The 25,223-nt window shown below is 47.8% G+C and overlaps 1 long non-coding RNA gene across 1 annotated transcript; it reads left to right on the top strand.

The window, feature by feature from the left end:
• The first annotated feature begins 3,546 nt into the window (after positions 1 to 3,546).
• On the top strand, positions 3,547 to 21,299 carry LOC138267728 (uncharacterized). Its single transcript, XR_011199859.1, has 3 exons — positions 3,547 to 3,838; positions 5,879 to 6,042; positions 19,543 to 21,299. It is a non-coding gene; the product is annotated as an uncharacterized lncRNA (long non-coding RNA).
• Positions 21,300 to 25,223: the final 3,924 nt, after the last annotated feature.

Genomic DNA, 25,223 nt, shown 5'->3' with positions numbered 1-25,223 from the left:
TTGAGTCTCTGTCGTTCCTGAGCTCATTGAAGGCGACACTTCAGTGAGGTTGAGACGGAACTGCCCGGGGTGAAGGGGCTTTCAGACCCAGCTGTGCAGCTATTTCTACGTATTTTTGAGTGTCAAATTATTGGACATGTGTTCTGACAATAGTTCCTCTTCTTTAACTTAGAATTCAGCTTGTTGCTTCCCCCCAGTGTCAGGTGATGGTAGATTTGGTAAGTTCTCGCTAGGGTCTCGTAATGCTCGCAAGGTTTGGGATGAGCCTCCTGCTGCAGTTCACCATGAAAAGGAAACTCTTACTCCAGCTGTTTACATGTGAGGCGTGATGGTTGTTATGTTGGTTACCTTGGCAGGTTTAGAAAACTAGTAGCTGAAAAAGCTGACCTCTTGTTTTTTAAAATTCACATTTTGGCTTTAGGCTGAGACCACTATGGCTGAGCCGCTCAGATGCGGCTCCTGAATCGGCTCTGGTGCTCCTTGATGGGTTGGTGGCCTTTTGCCTTTAAGTCAATGGTCCATAGTGTAAACTATACATATTGCTGCCTCCTCATCTTCATTGTCGTCCATGTCTGCGGGGGTGCCTAAGTCGAAACTGTGTCCACTGGCTTTTTCTTTGGGGCTTTCACCTTCTTCATGGAGTGGCAGAGTCTAGCACAGTGGTTTGGTTCGCCTCAGGCCCCGCACTCCTTCCCTTTCTGCACGCGGGTTCCACCACGCTGGCTTCACGTGCGGTAGTGATGGAGCGGCATTCAGTTTACTGGGTCTTCTTTTAAGGGTTTTGCAAAAGCTGCTTCTATGTGAAATGCTTCTGCTTGCTACATTTCAAGGGACCTCCCTGATAGTCCTGGCTCCTGATAGATTTGCTGTTTCAATTTTGCTGATGCACATCCTTGCATAAATTGTGCTCTGGTGTGTGTGGGGGACCTTTTCCACCGGTTCGTCTGATTTCTGTTTGAGTTGTCTCAATGGGATTCTTTCTTACTGGAACTTGGTTAAGAAGTTTTCTAACCCAGCTATCACTCAGTCAATTCCACCAGGTTGTGTTATCTGTAGAGGAGACCGAGAGGGAAGGATGGATGGTGGAAGAGGGTCCGCAGTTTTCTACAGAACTTGCTGACATTAAGAAGAGCCGTGAGCACCTCAAGCGGAGATGGATACTCGATTGCAATTTGGGAGATAAACTGGCCTATACATTTTCTCTAAAAATCTATCACAAAGCAATTAAGGCTGCTCAGTTCACCTAAGGCGCAGAGAAGATTAAATCAGCAAAAAAAGCCCTCCAGGAAATATTTAAGGGCAATAAAATAGCAATCTTTTTTGCACCCTATATCTTGTAACCCAAATGTCCCGGTGAAACGTTCAGCTTTTTTTTTAAGGAAAAGATAGGACTGACTGAAGCTGTTTCATTTTCCCGGTGGTTAGTCAGTTACTTGAGTCTCGGACTACCTGGTACTCATTCACTCCACACTCTTGTTCTTTACGAAGTTTTAACTCTGTTTCACTGGAGCAAACCAGACAAGCCTAGCACCATTGTGAGGCAGGCTTATCCGGCGACCTGTGCCCCCCGCGACCCTAGCTGGCTCAGCAGGGGTTATAGCGCCTGTACTCAATCACCTCTTTGACGTAGGCAGGAGTGCCGTCCTCAGCCTGTCCTCAGCCTTCGGGCCCTGTCTGCAGCGTCCGAGAGTCTTGCAATCATGTGCTCATCACTACAACTGAGATGGGAGACCATGCATTTAGTGTCAGATGCTCTTTTAAATATGATATTCTTTCTCTCATAAAATGCATGTCACTACAATGAAAGTTGATGGTAAAATACAGTTATAACGGTTTCCACTGCTAGATCTCACTCACGTTGTCATGCATGCACAGGCCGTTGTGAAGCTGTGGACCGCCCAGGTATTCATACCATCATGGGTAAGAGGAGACTGCACCTATAGCACTTCAACGTGTACGCTGGAGTAATAATGCTTTTGCAATTTCTCTTTTAACCAGGGGTAACAAACGGCATCTGTGCATTCCTGTGAACCCTCCTCGCTCCTTTAGAGCAGTTTTCAGCCAAAACTCATTTGAAGGGCTCCAGCACAATCTTCAGTCAATCAGTGACCAGGGTGTTGCTGACATTCATAGCCAGGACTGCTCAGCCAAGTTCTTGGGACAGGCAGAGCAGCGGCCATTTTGTATCCTCGGGACAGTGCTTCATTTGTGCTTGTTGTTTCCGGTACGGAGGGCCGGCGCTTATTTTTCTGCCTCAAGCATTTAGTGCGAGCAAAAGACACACATGGGAAAGACGAAGGAAGGGAAAAACGAAAAAGCGTCACAACGGGAGAAAGCAGAAATCTGCAAGCAGAGCTGAAAGGGCAGGGAGTCTCTGTAAATGGCTCGAAGAGGCCCGAGGTGGCTTCAGGATTACGCTGCCTCAGTATTCCGTGCTGCACATTTAATTGTAGCAGACCCGTTTTTCAGGGGAGGGCTTTGGGCACCAGCAAGTTCTTATGTACAAATTAAGCAGTGCCTCAGGCCCAAGTGTTTGAGTCTGCTCTCTGGCTGGCAGAGCTTGGAGGAGCCCCTGGGCCACCCTCCCACCCCCTCCCGCGAGGCTGGAAATGCTATTTCTGTCATGCTTTTTATTCAGACCCGTTTCTGGTTTTAATATTTAATCGCCTCCGCCTGGGGGCCATGATTGATGTCTTGTAAACCATTAGACGGCCGCAGATGTAGTGTTTTTTTTTTTTTTTTTTTGTTCTTTTAAGAGGGCCGCGTCAGTTCCCCCCCCGGGGTCTGTACTTTATGCCTCTGATTAATTTATACACTTTTTTGTTGCGCACAAACCACGTCAAGAATGGACGGCACCCCGCGGTTCCGAGGGAGCAGCCTGGCTAATAAAATTACATATGTAGACAGGCGAACGGCAGGTATCTGTGTTAATTTCTTTTGTGGAACTGATGTCACCACGCACCCTACAAACCGATTTGTTGTTAAGTCAAACAACACTTCAGAGAGGAGCCAATTATTTCGTGGTTATGCCAAATATTTCCTCCTGCTGCCTCGGGTCAGGAAACGTGAATAACGCCTCTTATTTTCTCCTCAAAAGTTCATTAGAAAACCAGTAATCAGTGCAGGAAACGAGTGGGTTCCCACCAGATCCCAATTCCTGCAGATAGTCTTGAGACAGATTTGGGATCCAGACAGACGCAAGGACACAATTCAGCCCGCACTTGTCTGCTTTCTGTTGGAAGCAGCAGCCTGCAGCTGGCGAGCTGGATTTTTTACTCTCACTTCCAGCTGGACCCAAAGCAAAGGCCCCGAATTAAAGGCCCATCAGCCCTTCTTCTCTTCGCGTATCACCATGGCTGGAAGCTATCTAGAGCCAGTCACCTAGATGTCAGTGGATGGAACGCAGAGGCGGCTCCTCCATTAGGGCGGAGGAGCGTCCATTACCCCCCCCCCCCCGCCAGCACAGAAGCTGCAAAGCTTTCACCACGAAAGGATAATAAACTAGATTTGTGGTGAAAGGGGCGGGCCATGGAGTTGATGGGCAGTAAGGGGAGTGCACAGAGCACTTCCCTCAGAGACCGTGGGCCATATGTACGAACACTTTTTCCCATAGACACAGAATGGGTAAAAACCTTTGCTACATCTCGGGCCGGCCAAACACACATGCGCAGTAGGCTCCCTCCAGCCCCGCACTGTTAGAGCCTGCACAGGCTTCCAGTCTGCCTGGGAGCGCCCAGCCTATCCTGACGCTGCTTTGAGCAGCGCCAAGATTGGCTGCAGGCCTCTGCCTGCCTGCAGCTACGACGAGGGAGAGAGTAGCGGCACTGCAACAGAGGAGGTACGTTTGTATTTATTTTAATTAAATGTTAACCCCCCCTGCGCGCTGCACCCGCCCCACCCATTTACAGGTCAGCGAACCGCGACTGACAGGCAACAGCTTGTTATCCCTCCACAAGTACATAAGGTAAGGTAGGATTGGTCACAGGTTTTTGACTTTATTCATCCCCCCTCCCGCCCCCACGTGAGAAATGTGCATGCACTGTAAGCATGCCAGATGTAGCTTTGTATAGGCGTAGTTACACAAATAATTTAATGGTGGTTAGTAATTTATGTTTTATTGAATTCTTCTATAGCACTACTAATCCCATTGTAGGGTTTCAGAGCCCTTTACATCACGCACAGTCAATAAATTATAAAACATGTGCAAATCAATGTACAAGAAATGTTACCAGGCGTAGAAGTCACATAACATATGTTAAGAGTGCATGGTTTGGAGAAACCCAAAGATGGGATTTTAAATGGAATGCAGTGATTTGTGTTTTCTGTACTAACGAGACTTTATTACTGTCCAAAGGAACCCTTCTTTGCTAACATCAAAATAACAACAGATTGAGGAAACAACTCTAAGGCTCTCCTAAACCATAACGTGTAGTTTGCACGCAGCGCCTTGATGCTGGTTCATAGCTCACTGTGCATTCATAGACTGATTGCAATTTATGAACTGCAAATAACAACAGGCTTGCTGTGTCAAAAGCAGTAATCCACTTACCTGTCCACATAAAATGCAAATATGAGAACGGCATGTTACAGGGTGCGCTTTGCAGCAGAAACGTTAACTCTCTATGCCTGTGGTTCCCAACCTTTTGACTTCTGTGGACCCCCACTTTATCCTTACTGGAGCCCGGGGACCCCCGCTGAATCTTTATTGGAATCCCGGGGTCATTACTGGAAACAGGGGATCTAATCTGTTAATATTATTTAATTTTTAAAGCAGTCCCGGACCCCCTAAGGAGGCTTTGCGGACCCCCAGGGGTCCCCGGACCACAGGTTGGGAACCACTGCTCTATGCTGCTGCATGATTAGAAACTGGACAAAAGACAGAACTGTCCCTGAACTGCATTAACCACAAGAGTCGTCTTCCCATAATTAGAATCCCCTGTACGCTGTGGGGCACACAAAGTTGTCTACAGCAGGCGTCTTAATCATGTAAGATATTTCAAAATGCAGCATCTCTGGGACCAATTAATCCAGAAGAGACTTACTGCCACATTTGTCGTTGCTGCCAATTTCTTTGCATCAGATTTTTCAGGAATAAATGTACAAGTTGACTCTTTTTCAGGACTCTGCCCCTCGGGGCTCCACCCCACTTACTGTACCACACATTGACCCCCAATTTATGGGTTCCCACAGTAAATGTTTTTCACCTCCATTTTAGCTCACGGAGTGTCTGCAATCAGAGCAAAGTGCAACCTGCAACTAACACGTGTAAATGAATAGCGGAGACGACTTAAACTTTCATCTTTCTAAGGTGGATAAAATAAGTACCAGTTAGTTGGGGGTAATAAGTGAGGTTGATATTATTCAATGCAGTAATACTAGTTTTGTTTGCGTCAGAATGATGAAAGAACCAGATAGGTCCACAAGGATTCACACTTACGAGTTACAGCATGCATATCGATTTCACAGTTGAGCCAGGGCAACTGGAATTATGCGGTTCTGTGACCGCATAGTTTACTGCATAATTATGGATTTGGCACATAATCCATCACCTGCTGAATGATCTGCAGCTGTTAATAGAAAATTGTTTCTAGCTCAAGCGGATCAATCGTTACTAAAAATGCGTCAACACGTGTCCCAACGCCGTTTGCAAAGGTTGACTGGTCATGTTTGGTTTTGTTTGGATGTTAAACTAGCAATAAACCTGCCCAGCCAGAGCACCGTGGCTGAAAATAACAAAAGTATTATACTATCACAAAATGTGGCGCATTGCTTACTCCGCATAATTAGCCTTTCGTTGCTGCATAATTCGGTCCTCGCTTGACGCATAATTGAGTGGTCTTGTCGTTAAGCACAGTAACCCTTTGAACTGTCTTGCCAGCTTCGTTCCAGATGTCGTGCCACAGGAAACCACCACTGAGCGCTACGTCTTTGAAACGTTGGACAGCGGCCCCTTTATTGGCACCAGATGTGGGCGATGAAAATGGGTTTGACGGGGGAAGTCAAGTACAGACGGCCTCAGCGGAGAAGGAATGCGGCAAGAAGGTAAGGAGATGCAGATTGCCAAATATGCCACTTCGCCAGGGGTCGCATTTTATATAGGTTAGGATATGCTGCCCTCTGGTGTCCACGACAGCGCACAGCACTCGATGTATTTTATGCGTTTCTGCATTTTTCTGCCTGTGTGTCCCAGTCACGAAAGATCGATCTCTTGCAATCAGAACATTTGGAAAATATTTAGCAGACATCGTGAAATCATTATGAAATATTTCTTCTGGAGTAGGTAGCGGACATTGTGCGCTTGTTTTAAAATCACAAGGCTCTATACTGTTAAAATAAACCGAAATAGAATAAAATAAAGACCACCAAACAAACTGGGGAAATGGCAGCTGAATATGCCCGTAAACAAGGAAATATCGACTCCTGCCCCCCACCTCCTAACTTTCTCTCTCACGCTCTTTCGCTGTCCCTGTCTCGTCTTACTTTGATCCTCTGTCTTACTTTTCTGTTACTTTATTCCCTTTTAATGTCTCCTCTCACTCCTTTCTCCTTCATCCACTCTTTTTATCCCCCTCTCGCTTGTCACCTTCTCTTTTTTTTTACCGTCCCTTCTCTCCCATCCCTTCCCCCTTTCGTTTCCCCTTTCGCCTTATCTTCTGCGCCTGGCTCTCGCTCAGTTAATTCTTTTCCCTTTTCTTTGTTCGTAGTCTTTTCTCTGTTTCCATCTCTCCTTTCCCTGTCGCTTTTCTCCTTCTCTCCTTCCTCGTACCCGTTTCCTCCTTTTTATTCTCTCCTTATCTTCGCCCATCTTTCCTCCCTCTGTCTCACTGTCTCTCTTACTTCCGTTTCTCCCTCTTTTCACCCTGTTACCATCCGACCGTTCTCTTTTTCTTTCTCTCCCCTCGCCCATGCCCTCTGTTCCTCTCCCTTTAGCACAATTCTTGCGCCACCTCCCTTCCTCTGCCGACTCCTCCTTTTCTCACCCCCTCCCCGAGCCCGCCTTTCCCCTCACCCCACTCCCACTCCCACGCGCCCTGGCCCATCAGAGGTGTGAGAGTCCTCGGTGCCGCAGAGACCGCTAAAAGCGCCCCCACACTTCTGCCGTGAAGGGCTGGCACTGCCCTGCTAAAAGCCCAGTGAAGTGCTGGAGACGTCACTTAAAGGTGTGACCCCCCCCCCCCCCCCCCCCCCCCCCGAAGAGAGGGTATAACTCTAGACATTGGAATATTCAAGGCGAGCATTTTGTGTGGGCAAGAGGCCACGTTTAGCTTCAAAGGATTGCAAGGGGTACAGGAAGGTTACGACAAAGGCCTTAAATGGCACAAAGCACGCTTCATGCAACGCATTTACTAGGCATCATACCAGGTCTAGATAGAGGCCTTGGAAAATATCCCATGGGCTTTTTGCAATACTGCAACAGCCTTTGATTAACAAGCATTTGCAATGCAATGGGTCTTGCGTATTTGGAACAAGTTAATTGTCATCTTTTGACAATAGTGCCCGCGAGCAAAAAAATATGAGTGGGAAGTGAGAAAAGCTGACTTAAAATGAAATAAAGGTAGCTTTAAAAAAAACAAAACTTTGTCATTTTGTTTCTCCTTCTGGGCACGTTTTTGCCAGTCACGTGCCTTCTGTTTTCAGGGCACTAGAAGCAGGGCCGGCGTTAGGGCGGGGCAACCCCACCGGGTGCTGACCTGGATGGGGGGCGCTGACCTCAGTAGGGCACAGTGTTTAACAATAAGTACCAAACTCGCGATTTAAAAGCACCTGCAGAAAAGTTCCTTGTGTGTCCAGCCTTCAGAATGCAATTGAAGTGTCAAGATAACTCTTATGATTAATGTTCTTGCTAGAGAGAGATTGGCGTTTTGGCCAGTGGCAGTTTTGACACCAAATAAAGTTGCGCAGTCTGGTAATATTCCTGCTGTAAAGAACAGAACTATGTTTTATGTGGATGGCGGAGAGGATTAGTAAAGCCAGGCTTAACAAGCTCTTTAAAACAAATGAAATGTATGTGAGAGGGGCTATGGAAAGATGAGTGACACTTTTGCCGGGTGGCAGTGAGGGAATCAGAGGAGGTGGTCATGGGGTGAGAGGGCGCCACAAAAGAATGCTGCACCAGGAGCCACCAGCGATAAAGCCGGCCCTGACTAGAAGTTCCAACAAAATAGTATCTCAATCACGTAGGGAGCTGCGGACGGGCACTCATTAATTTGAATCAATTAGTGCTTGATCCCTGCTGGAACGGAAATTATGCCAGGAGAGCCTTGACAAATTACTAGGTTGTAAAGAAGAGTGCCACACAAACCAACAAATGGTGAGCGACAGGCGAGTTCCAAGCCCTTTACTGAACGTAACAGCGTCTCGCATGTCAGACGCATGGGCAAGTGCATGCACTCGCAGGCTCGACCCTTCTAGTGCCTGATCCCTGCTCCACATAGAGGAACAGAGATGATGCCAGGCCTGCCTCGATGAATTACGAGGCTGTAAAGAAGAGTGCTACGCAAACCAACAAATGGTGAGCAGCAGGCAGGCTCCAAGCCCTTTACTGAACGTAACCGTGTCTCGCATGTCGGATGCATGTGCAAGCACATGCGCTTGCATGCTTGACTCTAATAAAGGTCATAAGTTGAGGAGGCCATCAGAGCCAACACTACCCTATCTCCTTCTGTTCCTATAATACATGTTTTTATTATAGTGTTTTACTTAGCATTCAAACCTTTGAAATAGGAGCGGTATTGACACTAGTCTTGAAGGCCAAAGCCTCAAACATGTCTTCATTACCTTGCTCTGCTACTTGCATGAAACAGTTCACTCAGCTCTCATCGCAGACACCTTTTGTGATTGTTGCATCTCTTCTGGAAGGTTGGGCCCAGTGCTTAATTTTAGCCAGTGGTTTCCGGTGCGGGGCACTAGCACCTATTTTTGAGGGCCAGCACTTATTTGTCTGCAGCAGGCATTTACTGCAAGCAAAAGACACATATGGGAAAGACGGAGGAAGAGAAAAATGAAACAGCAACATAAAGGGAGAAAGCAGAAAGAGTGAGCTGAATGGGCAGGGAGTGGCTGTAAATGGATTAAAGAGGCCTGAGATGGCTTTAGGATTACACTAACTCAGTATTCCGTGGCGCATTTTATTGCAGCAGCCAAGTTTTTCAGAGCAGAGCTTTGGACACCAACACGTTTTTATTTACAAATTAAACCACTAGTTCGGCCACTAAACCACTTCAACCATCTAATATGATGTTCCTTTAAAGACCTATATAATAAGCCCAAGGATTCACGCCAGTTACCATCTGATCAGCAGCGTAATGTCTGAAAACTAAGGAAAAGACAACAACAAAACTATGTGCCAAAGCAATGTAGAACAAAACTACCTTCCACATGGTCACAGGTCAGGATTGGCGAACACCAGAGAAGAAATCCGTTCCTTAATAAATGAAGAGTGATGCTGCTAGACTTCTCGGCTGTGTATGACTCAGCAGATTACACATGGCTGTTGTGCAGACTTCAGAACTGAGGCCCACATTTATGAACTGTGTAGTCACCCTGTGGCAAAGTGGAGTCACCTTACTGCTCTGTCCTGCTTCACAGGGAAAGGGCAGAAATGTGCTGTATTTATCTAATATGGGGCATTCCTGTCCTTTTCCCTCTGCGCTGGCACACAATGGGCTGCCTAGCGCCATATAAGGCACCCTTGCACCATGATGCAAGGGTGCCTGTGTTGCATGCAGAATTGTTTTTGTACACGGACAGGCATCTTCCTGCACAAAAACAATCCAGAGAGGCTTTTTCCTCTTTCTATGTGTGCTGCAGAATGCAGCTCGCATAGAAGGAGGAAAAAACAAAGGGAAATAAAGATATTCCTCCTCGCTATGCCTCACCTGGGGAGGCCTAAGATTTTTGCGCATTCCCAGGTTTACCAGAGTTGGTAAATCTGGGAATGCGTCAAGAACCATGGAGGTTGTGTGGGAGAACACACGCAACACTTGAAACACCTCCCTAGCGCAGAATTAGGCAATGTAGCGATTTGCGCTGCATTGATTTACTCTATATTTTTCAGGCTATTCAAAGCCATGCAAAGTGGCTTTGCGTGACTTCAGAAATATGACTTACTGGGGGCATGGCCTGGCAAGATGGCTGCACTAGCAGCTCTAAGCCCGAGCTCCAGAGCCCCGTTAGATTATCTGTCATAATCCTGCCCGTATGTCGTCAAACCTGAAGCATTATTGAGTGCACTAAATTTAGCGTTTACCCCACTATCCATTGATCTTCTGCTGCAGCAGGGGGGTGAACGGTAAGTGGTGCTGCTGCTAACAGTGCTGGTAGGCCACGCGGAGACTGGAGAAACAAGGCTGGAGGGTGGAGGGCCGTGACACAGAAGCACTGGAAGCCGACACACGCAGGAGTGGCGCCGCTGTTAAGGGGGCCCCCGAGATGGCCAGTACCACTAGGGGGGGGGCAGAAGCTGGAGATTGGAGAAACAAGGCTGGAGGGTGGAGGGCCGTGACACAGAAGCACTGGAAGCTGACGCACGCAGGAGTGGCGCCGCTGTTAAGGGGGCCCCCGAGATGGCCAGTACCACTAGGGGGGGGGGCAGAAGCTGGAGATTGGAGAGGCCTGCGCCAGGTCGATGGTAGGCCGCTGCTGAGTGAGTCCGACTGTGAGGGAGTACTGCTGGGGCTACCTGGCAGCACGGGCGGGGACTGAGGAGGGTTGCCCTCCCCATAGCCGCTCAACCTGAATCCTACCAAAGTTGTGGGGAGCCGAGTGAAGACTGGAAATGGTGCCCAACTGGTGCAGCAACAGGACGGCCTTTGAACACGGTGAGGCCCTGGGGAGCGGCATGGGAGGTGCTGAGGCCCTCGGCCTCCTCGGGACTCCTGTGTGTGAATCTCACACTGGACTTAATTCTTGAGTGGACGTGGGGCCCTTTAGCCTGAGAACGTGCTTTCCCAACACTGGGACTGGCCCAGCTGGAAGACATTGAGAGGCTGTAGGTGGCATCCTCGGAGCACGGAGCCGTGGCCCGTTAACACACAGTTGGCATCCAGACCGAGAACTGCATGAGGGGGTGCAGCGGCCAGACTGACCATCGCAGAAGCTGGCTCTGAAGTGAAGCAAAACTGCGTGCAATGGAACTCACTTACATGCTTTTGTTTGCAGCCAAATTGAGGATGGTTGCAAACAGTAAAACACACTTTTTTGACTGGTCCAAAAACGTTTGGGAATGGCTGAAGCAGTGGGACAATGTAGCAGCCGGGACGGAGGGACCCTGAGGATGAGTCGAGGAGGGCGATCTGGATGGATGAAAAGTGTTTGGCATTTGACGGGGGTCGTCAGGCCAGGTCTCCAGAACGGAGCAGATCAATGCCTCGGATACTGGTGCAAAAGGATGGTACGCTGGCAGATGTGTCAAGAGGCAGCAGTTCTCTGCATCAGAGTGACGCTGACGATGTCATTGCCCTTACTCCCTCAGGAACTGGTGATGTGCAACCTGAATGAGACTACCAGGCTTCAAATGGGAGGAGGGTGGGGTGACCTGCGAGAATGAATACCCCTGGGACTGCTGCAGCAGAATCAGAGAGTGTTGGTAAGATCATCCTTAAAAGGCTGAAGGGAGGAGGATGCTCAAGGAACATATAGACTAATTGGTTGACACTCGCAAAGCTGTAATAATACATGTAAGCAACACAGGAGATCAGTCTGGGCTGGGTCGGATGCCTGGAGCGAGACCTGGTGTGGGACACTGCCAAATACAAGGTGTAGACAGCACCAGACTGACCTGCGTCTGCGCAATGGGACTTAGTAGTGCTTTTGTAGTTGTGGGAACAGTAGACAATACTACAGTAGGAGCCAGGTCTCACAGTTTAAACACTGGGGAGGGACTGGGGTACCTGTGCCACTATAGCACAGGATGGTGGGCACTCACTGTTTGGTTGTTTGTTGTTGGTTGGTAGCTGCTTGGGGAGGGGAATGGGTTGGTGGGTATTCACAGTTTTGGGGAGGGGGTGTTTTGGTACATATATTTGACCTGAGAATAATGACACAATGTGCAATGCCTGTCCATACAGTTGGAGAGGAGCTCACGGGAGGGGAGAGACTGCACCCAGGAGAGGAGGATGGCACCATTAGGCGTTATGGCACACATGCACAGAATAGTCACATAGAACGTTAAGGGTCTGGGAGGGTTTGTGAAAAGACACAAGGTGTTGTCGTTTCTGTGACGGAATAAGATTGGCATCACCTGCCTTCAGGAAATGTACCCCACAGAGAATGAGACGGGTGAGTTACGTAGGAAATGGAGGGAGCGACTGATATCATCCACTTATTCCTCTCATCCTCGGGGCGTGACAATCTGAGTAGGGCCTGGAGTGACGTTTTCACTGTTGTACTCAGAGGCAGACCAGAACGGACTGTATGTATTGGTGCAGGGGACATTGGACGGAGTGGTCATAACATTACTAAATGTATATCCCCCAACAATGATGGTAGGGAATTTAATCTGTGATTTAATTAGTGACTGCAGACACTGGTGACAGATAATCTGGCAGTACGCCTCCTCTGGGTTGGAGACTATAACGGTATACTTGGTGTAGCTATGGATAGGAAGTCTCGCTGTCCACTTACTAAGCAGGGTATGGCAGACACACTGACTACGTTTATGCACATCCTGAGATGCAGGTATCTTTGGAGGGATATCTATCCAACCAAGAAACAGTACTTCTGTTATTCAACTGCATATAGCACTTCCAGTAGATTGGACCACACCTTGAGAAATGCACTCACACAAACAGATATCCTCTCAGATGCCTACATGGGTGGGAATCTGCAAGATCATGCCCCACTGCGTCTGGAACGGGGGGGGGTGCAGAATCTGGAGGGAGACAGGTCAATTTGTGACTCACAGCGGACGTGCTCTTAGATGTACCGTTTCGGCAAATGATTGGTGAGGCAATCAAGGAGTACTTGGCGGGCAATTGGGGCACCACGGAGAGGATAGGCGCTGAATGGGAAGCATTGAAGGCAGTGATACGAGGTGAATGCCTCGGTAAGGTGTGAGGGATCTGTCGGCAGTTGCAGGGAGGGCTTACGGATCTGGAAGCCAAACTAGCTGAGACCCGGTGGGGGAGATGGCGAGGCCGGGTGCTGCTGGGGGGATACAATTGTTGCATTGCAAAGATGCTTCGCGGATGCATGGGACAGATGTAATCAATTAACGCAAAGGGAATACAGGCAGTCTCTGCACCGGGACGGGGACAAACGTAGTCATGTTACGAAAAGATGGTATGATGACTAGATCACAGCAGGCCTGCTCCGGCGAGAGATATTGAGGATGCCCATAGTGGTCTTGAGACGATGAGATGGTATGATGGCTAGATCACAACTGGCCATCAATGACATGCTTGGGGAACATCTGCAGGCACTGTATGGGGCGAGTTAGTAGTTTACCCCGATGCAGTGTATTTGAACAATGCGGACCGGCCAGTCATACTTGCCCCACTAAGAGCGGAGCTGGAGACAGATCTTACAATCGAAGAACTGAGGGAGGTACTGAGCAAAATGAATAGGGATAAGGCACTGGGGGAGTGATGCCTTACCAGTGGAGTTTTATCAGGCATAGCTGGCGGAGCCATGACTGGATGTCCTCCGGGAGGCTAAAGAGGGAGGTCTCCTGCCTGGTACAATCCAAGAGGGTGCAATATGCGTGAATCTGAAACCAGGGGAGGATGAGACATGCCCAATGGCATACCGCCCTCTTACAGTGCTCAATGCCTATAGCAAGGTTCTCTGCTAGGTGCTGGCGGAGCACCTGCAGGGGGTGGTGGTATCCCTTGTACAAGGAGACCGGGGTGTAGTACGGCTCTCAATTTGTGAAGATTGATGCATGTACTGCCCTCGGTGACCACCAATGGGGAGGAACTAGCACTGGCATCAGTGGAAATCACCAAAGTATTTGACACCCTGGATTGGACATACCTTTTACAAGTCCTCCAAAAAATGGGATTTGGTCCTAACTTCACCAGGTGGGTTAGACTCCTATAAAAAGCCCCAACCGCACGAGTGAGAAATGGGTACAGAGGGCCAGATTGACAAGGCCCTAGCTCCACCGGAGCATCACTTTTTGCGATGGTGTTAACCACTTCTCCACATGTGCAAGGAGGAGTAATGCCACTTTTTGTGGCTTTATGTGCCTTTGTAAATATGGGCCCTTATGAAGCAGTTTTCTGAGTTAGAGGGGCATGCAATAGGTTTCACCGCAACACCCATTGCTTTTGACGCTGCCCCAGATTTACAAGAAGGTGTAAATCTGAGGAAGTGCCAAAATCGAACGCCATCCTATGGGTGGCATTAGCATGGCGCAACAAGGAGGAAAACCTTTATTCCTCCTTGTTTTTTGCTTTTTCTATGTGTGCATTGTGCAGCACACATAGAAGAAGCAAAATACTATGGATGATTGGTTATGTGCAGGAAAGGACACCTTCCTGCACATAAACAATCACACCTCTCAACGCAGACAACCTTTGCAGGAAACTGGGCACTTGTTTGCAGTACTCCCCACTTTTTGCCTGATATCTGACGCTAACTTGACTGAGTGTGTGCTGGGACCCTGTTAACCAGGCCTCAGCACCTGTGTTCTTTCCTTAAAACTGTACCATTGTTTCCGCAATTGGGACACCCCTGGCACACACCTAAGTCCCTTGTAAAAGATACCAGTGGTTCAAAGAGCTCTGTGACCAGTGGGGGGCCCTAAGGGATGCAGCATGTATTGTGCCATCCTAAGTGACCCCTCACCAAACACATGCACACTGCCATTGCAGCTTGTGTGTGCTGGTGGGGAGAAAAATGTAAAGTCGACATGTCCTCCCTCTCAGAGTGCCATGTCCACAACATTGTGCTCTCTGGGGTCAGAAACAAAGCCCGCTCTGGGTGGAGGTGTTTCACACCTCCCCCCTGCAGGAACTGTAACACTCAGAAGTGAGCCTCAAAGGTTCAGGCCTCCTGTTACAGTGCCCCAGGACATTCCAGCTAGTGGAGTTGTCGACCCCTCCAAGGCCAGGCCCCCCTTTTGATGACAGGACCGGCTGGAAAATTAGGTAAAATAAGGAGGAGTGGCAAATGCAGCTAGGGCCACGCTTAAGGTGTCCCGAGCTGAAGTGACCCCCTCCTTGCAGAATCCTCCATCAAGTTTTGGAGGGTAGGGACAGAGAGTGTTAGGTCCCAAAAGGAGTGGACACCGAAAGGGTGTAGTCAGCCACAGGGACAGTAGCCATTGGTTACTGCCCTCTGAACCCTATAACGCCCCATAATCTTGTATCTAAGGGCATCTCTGAGCCTTATTTGCCAGATTCCTGGTAACCTCAGAAGGAAAAAGAAAGAAGGACTGGTAAGCCGACCCCAGCAACGAAGACTCCAGACGACAACTGATTTGCCCCAGCCCTAGCAGCCTATCTGCAGCTTCAAAGACCCCTGCTCCAAAAAGGTGACGCATCCTGCAGGACCAGCAACCTCTCCAAACCCCCAGAGAACTGCCTGCCCAGCAGAAGACCAAGAACTCCTGAGGACAGTGGCCCTGTCACAAGAAAATCTCAAAAAGGACGCCAGAACCGCCCCGGATCTGCAAGTTCTGTCCACTCTGCACCTGATGCCCACGGCCTGAGTCTAAGCGGCCCACCAGACCAGAGGAGGTCCCCAGGCGATTCTGTCTTTGAGTCTATACTGGATTTATCCCTCCTGGCCACCACAACAACGCCTGCAGCTTGAAACCAGAGGCTCCCCCTGACCGTGACCAGTTTCGACGAAGATTCCCAACGCATAAAGGTACCCCAGCACCCGCAGCCTCCTGGCCGTGGGGAATCTGACCGACAGTCCAGCAATGACCAGCCAGTGCCTCTCCTTCCAGTCCAGCCTTTGGTTTCCCGGGACGACCCCCTGGATCCAGCATACAGCCTCTTTGCAATCCCTGGGGTTCCCTCATTAAAAAGCATTGGACACCCGATGCTGTGTTTGCATCCTGCACCCAAGCCGGCCTTGTGCCACTGAGGGGGTGTGTTTGGTGCTGACCTGTGGCCCCCCAGGTTCTGACCTAAACTCCCTAGGCCTCTGTCCTGAAACCCCGGTTACTTACCTGCAATCTCTTTTCAATGAAGTCCCCCCAGTCCTCGTAGGATTCCATTGCAAATCCGACACCAACTTTGACCTCTGCACCCCGCTGGCCCCGTGTTGCTGGTGGTGTGCTTTTGTGGTCAACTTGAACTTTTACCTGTGGACCCCTGAAGACTGGAATCGTAAGTCATGTAATTACCTGTTTTCTGTACTAACACTTTTCACCCCCTAGGACTCTATTGACTCCTATGAAAATTTGCCCTTTCAACTTTTGGAAATTGAAAAGTGTTACCTACTTGTAAACTGTTTTAACTACGAAATCGGAACAAAGTACAATTCATACATATGTTTGATAGATATTTACAACTGTACTTACCTGCAACTGAGATCCTTTGGTTCTAGTAATAAAGTAACAAAATATATTTTTGCTATATTAAAACAATTGGCCTGGAGTTAGTCATTGAGTCTGTGCCTCATTTGTAGACTGTGTATGTATGCAACAAATGCTTTGCACTACCCTTTGATAACCCTAACTGCTCGACAACAGTACCACAAAAGAGAGCATTAGTATTATCCACTTTAGCCTCTGTTAAGCCTCTGATGAACCCCTGGACTCTGTACACACCATACCTCATTTTGGTATGGTATATACAGATCCAGCTTCCTACACCCCTGCACTATGGTGCAAGGATGCCTGTGTTGGCCCAGGCTGCTTAACTTAGTGCTGACACAGGGGAAAACGCAGGGGTGTGCCGTATTTTTGTAAATACAGCACAGCCCTGAATTTTGAAACTGGCGCAGCGCGGCACTGCTAATTTTGGTGCAGCACCGCGCTGCACTAGTTTCTTGTAAATTTGTCCCATAGTATCTACAGGGTGGGAGGTGGGGAGGGATATGAGACAGGGTTGCCCCTCTCTCCGTTATTGTTTGCACTGGCACTTGAGTCCCTTGCTGCAACATTGCATCGGGATATGAATGGGTTTGGTATGTGGGTGAAAGACGTTACTCTCGCTGTACGCAGATGATGCCCCTGTTTTTCTTGGGGAGACCCACAAAGTCAGTCCAACGTTTGCTGATGCAGCTGGAGGCTTTTGGGGTAGTGTCTGGATTATGCATAAATAGACGAAAATCCCTGCTTTTTCCTTTGGGAGCCCTCAGTGGGAAACCAGTGGGGGAACGATCTCCACTGGGTCTAAGATGGGAGACCCTGGTGTTTCGTTACCTGGGAGTCATGTTTGGACAGTCCCTGGAGGGCCAGTGGGAATATGGGACCAACTCATCAGTCACTGGCCTAACAAACTCTGTAATATTCTGGAATACGTTGCCATTATCAATGGTGGGGAGAATTCTGGTGGCGAAAATGGTATTCCTGCCCCAGTGTCTATACATCATACAAAACGCCTTCTACACACTGCCCTGGTGTCAGTTGTAAACCCTTGATCTGCTACTGCTCTTCCTGGTGTGGGCAGAGAAGAGAAGTTTCATTGTATTGCTACTATTCAAACAGAATCTAATATGGGGGGCATGGGTCTCAGGATCTTGAAATGTACTATTACGCCTCTAAGCTGCAACATGCCTCGCATTGGTTCTCAGAAGAGGATAACTGGAAGCAGAGACTCATCGGGGGCATGTACGGCATTCACTCGCTATTGGCGTTACTCATGATGGGCCCCAGGCAGGCTCCCAATATACCCTAGTGCGGCAGGTGGCGGAGGTCTGGGAGCAGAAAGCCACTAGAGTTTTTAAGAGACCGTCTTTTGATAGGGACCTTAATATCTGGTAACTCAGGCCTTTCCACTGTATCTATTCTGATATGACTGTCACACGCAGGAGGGAGTGGGGTTGTGAGACACTGGGAAACCTCTACCCTGGGGAGACATCCCTCATCATTGAGGAGGCTCAGGATGCATTTGCGGTGGGGGTCGCCAGTTCTTACAATACGCCAAATTGGCAAAAACTGCACAGGAGATATGGACTGGCTTCCCCAACATACCCAAGCAAATGGAAAGCTACAGCCCTTACTGACAGCAAGGGCAGCACGCCACATGGTGACACCCATGTACAAAGCACTTAAGGTGGACAGACCCAGGACTGTATCAGTGGCCCGCACTGCATGGGGAGAGGAACTGCCATCGCCATTGATGGACGGGGAATGGAATGGGACATGTGCCTTTGTTAAAGGGGCCTCCTGCAAAACAAGGTTTAAAGTGGCACTCTTCAGCTATGTGCATTGCACATATCTAACACCAGTCAGGCTTAGCCAGATGTACAGAGAAAGGGGGGCGGACTTCACGAGGTGCCGGGCAGAGAGGGCATCTTTTCTACACATGGCGTGGGAGTGTCCAGGGTCCATGCATACTGTACACAGGTGGTGCTGCGATTGCAAGTGACAACAAAGCTGTGGCTTGTGGTATCGCACAAAGACTGCTGAGACTTGTCAGTAGGCTTAAGGGGGCAAGATGACATGGAAGTTCTTGTAATTGGTCCTGGTGTTGGCCAAGCGAAGAATGGTATAGGATGTTTGGAAGCCAGGCATCCCTCACCAGTGCTGTGGTTGAAGGATGTGATGGAGTGGGCAGTAGCAGAGAAAGCGCACATGAAACTACACCGAAGGGATGACGCACTGCAGGACGACCTGGAGGTCTGGGCTGGGTTGCTAGAAACATTTCAGCGGGAACAGAGCAGGGTTGGGGACATTGGAACACAGTCACAGGGTCACAGGGTATTGTAAATGCAACCCCGCAGGGGTGAAGGATGGAGGGGAGTGAAGAGAATGGGGAGACCACAAAACATACTGGAGACTCTGCTGACCAACTATGAGGAGCTGTCTAGGAGCCAGCGGGACGGGGACAATAGTGGTAAGGGAACGACGGCACCCAGGCTACAGGACTGTAGATATTTTGCAAGCTCAGGCACATGGAACCTGATCCGGGGCTGCACCAGGGTTTAGATTGACCAGAAGGGATGGCACTCAGAATCCTCCTCAACTTCTCAGGTGGTATTAACATGCACAATAAACGTATGTACATTTTTGGGGCTCTTGTACCTGTTATTGCTGTGGGAGGTATATTGCATGGCCTGCATTAAGAAATAAGACATAGATATTGTATGGTTTGTACTTTGATTATGTGATTGACCGTGATTCCACAACAGTGTGATACTTGTACCAAAACTACTAATAAAAAGATTTACAAATAAATAAATAAATATATGACTTAATGGTTTGCGCCACATATGTACCACATTGCGTGGTGCAAGCATGGCACAAACCACTCATAAATATACCCCTAAGTGTGAATCTCTAGACGAACTCTGGATCGGTCTGTTCCTTCAATCATAATTAATACCTTTAACTTGGGCTCACAACATGATTTGTATGGAATGGGTCCTATGAAGAGCTACAATGTTTAACACTCTCTCTGTTCTTGTCAACTTGTACAGGTGCTTCTCAGCCAAGGCCACGCTTTCAAATGTAAGCCAGTCCAACCCAAAATCACATTCAGTTGCCTACGTTCCAGGAAGGCTGTAGGTTCTGCCCAACGATTTCAGGATTCGTGAGTGAGCACCAGTGGAGTTCTGGTTTGACCCAGTTCCTTCCTCTTCAATAATCGCCAGCTCAAACTTAGCCCTCAAAGTCATCTTCACAGAAAGTGTCCTATGGAGCACTTCAATGTTGGACAACCTCTCCGTTATTATACATGGTACCTGGTTCTGGTCATAGAAAAGCACAGTATACATTTCCAAATGTATCCATATTGCACCCAAATTCAAATTTGATTAGATAACTCTCACAAAGGCTGGCTCAATGTTGCAGATGGTCTAAACCAAGATTATCATTGGATGGAATCAAATGTTGCTTGCCAGACCAAGCAAAGACTTGGCTCTTTGTGTTCGGTCCAGCAGATAAAAGTCAATCGCCTTCGAATAGCCTTAGAATATGGGCTGTTCATCACTTACCACTACAAAAGTGCAAACCATTTGAGCCACAGCCGTGGGCACGTGTATTCTATCCCAACAACAATGTGGTTGAGGGCATCAATTTGTAGTTGTCCTCCCTCTGAAACATCCTTCTGTCACTCCCCTCTACCCATCGTTCGGAACTGACAAGACCTTCGGTGGTGACATTTGGGTAATGTGGTACATACTGGGCTTCCCAAAAATGAAAGGAAAACATGCAACAGTTGCAGAATCAGGCATCTGTGCAGTGCCTGAACCTCGGGAAGGGTGACCATGGAAATCCAGCTCTGAATACACTCCGCTAGTTGCAAATAGAACTAAGTATTACGATTACCGTTCTCTGCACCTTCAAGGATGTTTGGAAGGAATGCGCAGGGTGCAAACAAAATCCGGCTTCCCACTGCAATCGAGTCAAGGATGTCTACTCGGCTACATCACATCAGGACACTCCACAAACCTTGAAGAGTATAGAACACAGGGGAAGATCTTTAGGAGTGCAAAGCCCAAATCTTTGTGCCTACTGTATATGGGAGAACACAACCATCCGTGGTTGCGGAAATTTAAAAAATAATTATTCAGACTGGTCTTGGATAACTGCAGATCCGGTAGTGATGAGTGCAGAATATCGTAAGGGGCCATTCCTGGCAATCAATTTGACTCCTGCTACCCTATAATACTGGACAAGCCTGAATGAAATGAATTAATAAATAATGTATTTAATATTTAATAAAACCATCTCAACATGCAAAAATGTAATATGATAAACGCTTTCACTACAACCTCCAATATAGAAACTAAACATATGTTAATCAGAGGTGTGAGACCCCGGCTACACGACGACCTTTAAAAACTGTTTAAACGAATATACCGCCATAGCATTAAACCTTGATGAATTTATAAGGATAAATTCATGTATAAGCGTAATGCAGAGACAACCTAAGGATCATTGTGACCCCGCTGAGAAAAAACATTTCTGAGCTGATTGAAAGGATAACAACAGCAGAATATGTACTAAAGATTCCTTTTTCTATTGCAAAAGTGGCAATCGTGGGGATTCATCAGAAAGTTTATTGCATCTCCATTTTTGTTTATATTCACTCAGATCAAATAAGACAAATTGCACGCTCAGCTTGTCTCTTTTTGCCTGTTAAATAGTCCTGGGTGTGTCAATTTGTGTAGCTTCTAGAAATTAAAGACGGGTGTTCACATTTAAAACATTGAATCATATCGTCCTTGAAAGATGTAATTTTGACTTGGTATTTAAAGAACCGACTTAATTAACTACAATTAAAGATGTAAAGATTCTTGTCTCTAACACTTGTTTCCAGGGGATTGGTAATTCATTAATGAGATATAGACTTCCTGCCACAGAAGATATTTTACTGCAGCCAACAAAGCACCCCTGCAAGTGTGCCAGAAATGTATTATGTTTGCAGCTACAATCAAATATTGTTTGAACAGACCAACTATGCGTGTACATGGGCCTGGGAAGTCGCATTGAGAAGAGAGAGTAAATGTCTAAAGCGCTGGCACCTAGATAGCTCGGACTATTTTTTTTTTAAAACAGACTGCAAAGGTTTAAATTTTATAGTAAAAGTTTTAAATAAGGGCTGGGAAGGGACTTCAACAGAGTTCTAAAGGCAAACATCAGGACAGTGGCCTTGGGTGACAAATGTGTGGTGTGTGTTCCTCCTTCATGGAATGAAACAGCCAAACGTTTATCCTTGAGATCTGACTCCCATCCAGATTCCAATGAGTGTGTTTTTGAGTATTTTAATGAAGACTATTGTGCAAGAATTCTTGGGTTTACCTCCAAGTTATCATTTATGCAATAAGTTCCAAAAGCCCTGAAGGTATCTTGTATCCCAGGGTGTGGCTCAGCCTAATAAGACCGTAGCGTCCTCATATGGCATCATCTGCCCCCGGAAGCCTCCTAGTCTTGTGGCCAAGCTCTTGGGTTATAGGATCCTGGGCTTCAGCCTGAGACGTATAAACAAGGGCACAGCCCTGCTGTGGACCCCTATTGGTATGGATTGCCTTTGTTGTGTGGGAATTATCCCCTAATTTGGTGCACACACATGTATCTGTACTAAGGCTTTGAATCGCTCATAGTAGTTTGCTAGAAGACCCAGATGTGCCGCTTCTGCCATAGACACCCCTGTTTATTCTATCAAATGCCCTTCGGAAGTCAATAAAAGGGACACAGGGCGTGATTTAGAGTTTACGGAGGGGTTACTCAGTCGTATTACAATCCCATTATATCCTATGGCAATCATTATAGGGCAGACGGGATATCCATCACGTTTGTGACAGCGTAACCCCTTCACACTCTAAATCAGGCGCATAATATTTAATATTTGTGACATGTATATAACTATGAACGAGCATAGATAATGCCATGATATTGTCTGCTGCTCTGCAGTTTGGGGGACGCGCTATCTGATGATAAGGGAGATGATTTGTTTCATCTGCCTAGGAAAGGGGGTCCTCTAGGAGCAGAGGGGCATCATATTTACAATCTACATCCAAAGAAGCTACGCTTTCTAGTTGGCGGGCTTACACAGGTCACCCTTTTTGTGAATGAGGCAAAGCTGGGATCATTTCCAAGAGTCAGGCACTATTGCAGATTATAATGTTATTAGCTCCCTTGGCCAGACATCGGCTTTGGATTTGAAGACGGCTTCTGGGAGCGCGCTGGGTCCTCGGCGCATCGGCCCTGCTGTTCTTTTTATGAGCCTTGGAGCCCTTAGGGTGTCAAACACTGGCTGAGCGGCAGCACGGCCAACATCCACGCACCGTTGCATCGGTGCTCTCTGAGCAGCAGAGGGCTGACACAACTGAGTCCACTCTTGCGCGCACACACTCTTATCCTAAGATGTGTGACAGTTTCACTCTGACGTCATCATGACGAGTCACACAGCACTGGGGTAAATTCACCATTCGTCGTGCAGTAAATCCGACCCAGTACCTTGCAATTACGAGTTAAATCCCATGGAATAGGGAAATACAATTTGAAATCGATGTTTCCGATCGGTAACACCACACAGAATTCTCCATTACGTGGCACATAACACTTACATGTACCATCTGGTCTGAGCAGGTGGTAAATATGTGTGGGGACCACTGAGTGTGAGTGTTAGGGAGGGAGAGATGTGGAAGGTTATTTCTAAAGGGGGGGCGGTGGGGACGGGGGGACAACGAATGTTTATGCCTTTCATAAAAATACAGGGACTGAGGCTTGGCTGCAGGCGCAGCGAATGAGCAATCACATGACTCATAGCGAGGGCCCAAGTTGTTAATGTGGGGCCCTACTTTCCGGACATGCATAGACATGCATTCCAAGCTGTACAGTGTCCTCAAGTAACAGTGACACACTGTACGAAATACAAATCCTAACTAAATACGTTGACATTCCACATGCTTTACAAATGTGGTCTGGGGTGGATTGGACAGCACTGATAGAAGTGGAGATCCTGTTGGGCGCACAGTTTTGCAGCAACATGTACACGTCCAGGCTCCTTGGGCCTGGCAGGCGGCATCTGTCATGGTGGGTGCCGCCACACATACAAACCAATCGAGAACTCCACCGAAGGGACCTCTGCACACATACTCGCCAACATTCAGTGCTCAAAAAGCAGCAGTATTTGTAGGCTTCATAGCGGCTAATTAGCACACTAATGACGTCACTGGAAATCACAAGACCATTGTCTCAGCGCATTACAGGAAATCACATGGTAAGAAATCACATCGCGATCAGAGGGAATGATCATGTGGCTTCTGACCCAGATGGCATCGGTACATATAAATTACATCATAACCTGTTTGAATCTTCCTAGGTGGGCTCAGTTGGTAATCACAGCAGCAATGCACGAGTGTGAAATGTGTTACTTGCATTCTTAAAATGTCTAGAAGTAGAATCGACAAAAGGTTGTTTTTGAAAGTTTTTGAGCCTCTCTTCAAATGCGAGTGAAATTTTCGGAAGAATAATTTAATAGTCTAATTGTATTATGGGTTGGAAGGAAGCTGCTTTAAATACAACCCTGCCTGGGGCTGCATCTGAAAGTTTTGGAAGGCAATGTTTCTGAGCTAGTTGCAGGCTGGCATCAAGTGTAGAAAAGGCGAACTAATGTGTTGGAAAATCGGTAGTCGGCAGCAGTTATTGAAAAAATAATAGCCTAAGCAACTCGATAGGATTGGCAAGTATGCACATGCTGTAATATGTTATCACCAGTAAGCTACATTAAAGTTTTCAGCACGCAACAGCAAGCATGGGTTTGGATTGGTGGTACCGTGCCATGTGTATCAGTTGCCACTCTGGGCCAGATTTACAATGTTTTGGTGCAGGGCAGCGCCGCAAGCCTTCTTGCACTCCCCTGAGTCAAAACAAAAGGGCAGGAACGCGCCGTATATACGAGATACGGCGCATCCCTGTCCTTTTCCCTGTGCTGATGCACAAATTGCCACTGTGCAGCGACGCAGGGACCCTTGCACCATGGTGCAAGAGTGCCTGCATTGCGGGGATGATTGTTTTTGTGCAGGAAGATGCACCTTCCTGGACCAAAACAATCCCAAGAAGAGTTTTCCTCTTTCTATGTGTGCTGAAAAAATGGGCCACTTCTATGCCACCCCTGGTGTGGCATAGGGTTTTGACGCATTCCCAGGTTTACAAAACCTTGTAATTCTGGGAATGCGTCCAAATCCATGGGTGTTGCATGGAAACACCCACGCAACACCCATGGAAATGCCTCCAGATGCAAAGTAAATCCGCGCAGCGACTTGCGCTGGATTGCCTTACTCCATGTCTACAAGGCCATGTACAGCACGCAAAGTGGCTTTGCATGGCCTTGTAGATACGGGTCAGCAGCCTTCGCCACCAATGCGTCAAAAAAAGTGACGCATGGGCGGCGCAGGCTGCTTGTTGATCTGGGCCTCTGTGTTTAAATAGGTTGGGTGTATGCCTGATCTAGAGGAGAGACAACTCTGTGTGTCTTTCATGTAGCACCAGATTTGTCCCAAATTACGCTTCAGTGCTGAACTATAGTTTAATAAATCCTCAGACGTACATGAAAGCTGGGCAGCTGTAGCATGTAGGTAGAACGTAAAAATGTGTTCCCCTGGGCAAAACACTATGGCCCTCATTGTGAGTGGGCCAGAAATTGGCTTGG

The sequence above is a fragment of the Pleurodeles waltl genome, chromosome 12, assembly GCF_031143425.1.
Source record: "Pleurodeles waltl isolate 20211129_DDA chromosome 12, aPleWal1.hap1.20221129, whole genome shotgun sequence".
Taxonomy (NCBI): domain Eukaryota; kingdom Metazoa; phylum Chordata; class Amphibia; order Caudata; family Salamandridae; genus Pleurodeles; species Pleurodeles waltl.
The sequence above is the reverse complement of the archived record's forward strand: the minus strand, read 5'-3'. Positions and strand labels throughout refer to the sequence as shown.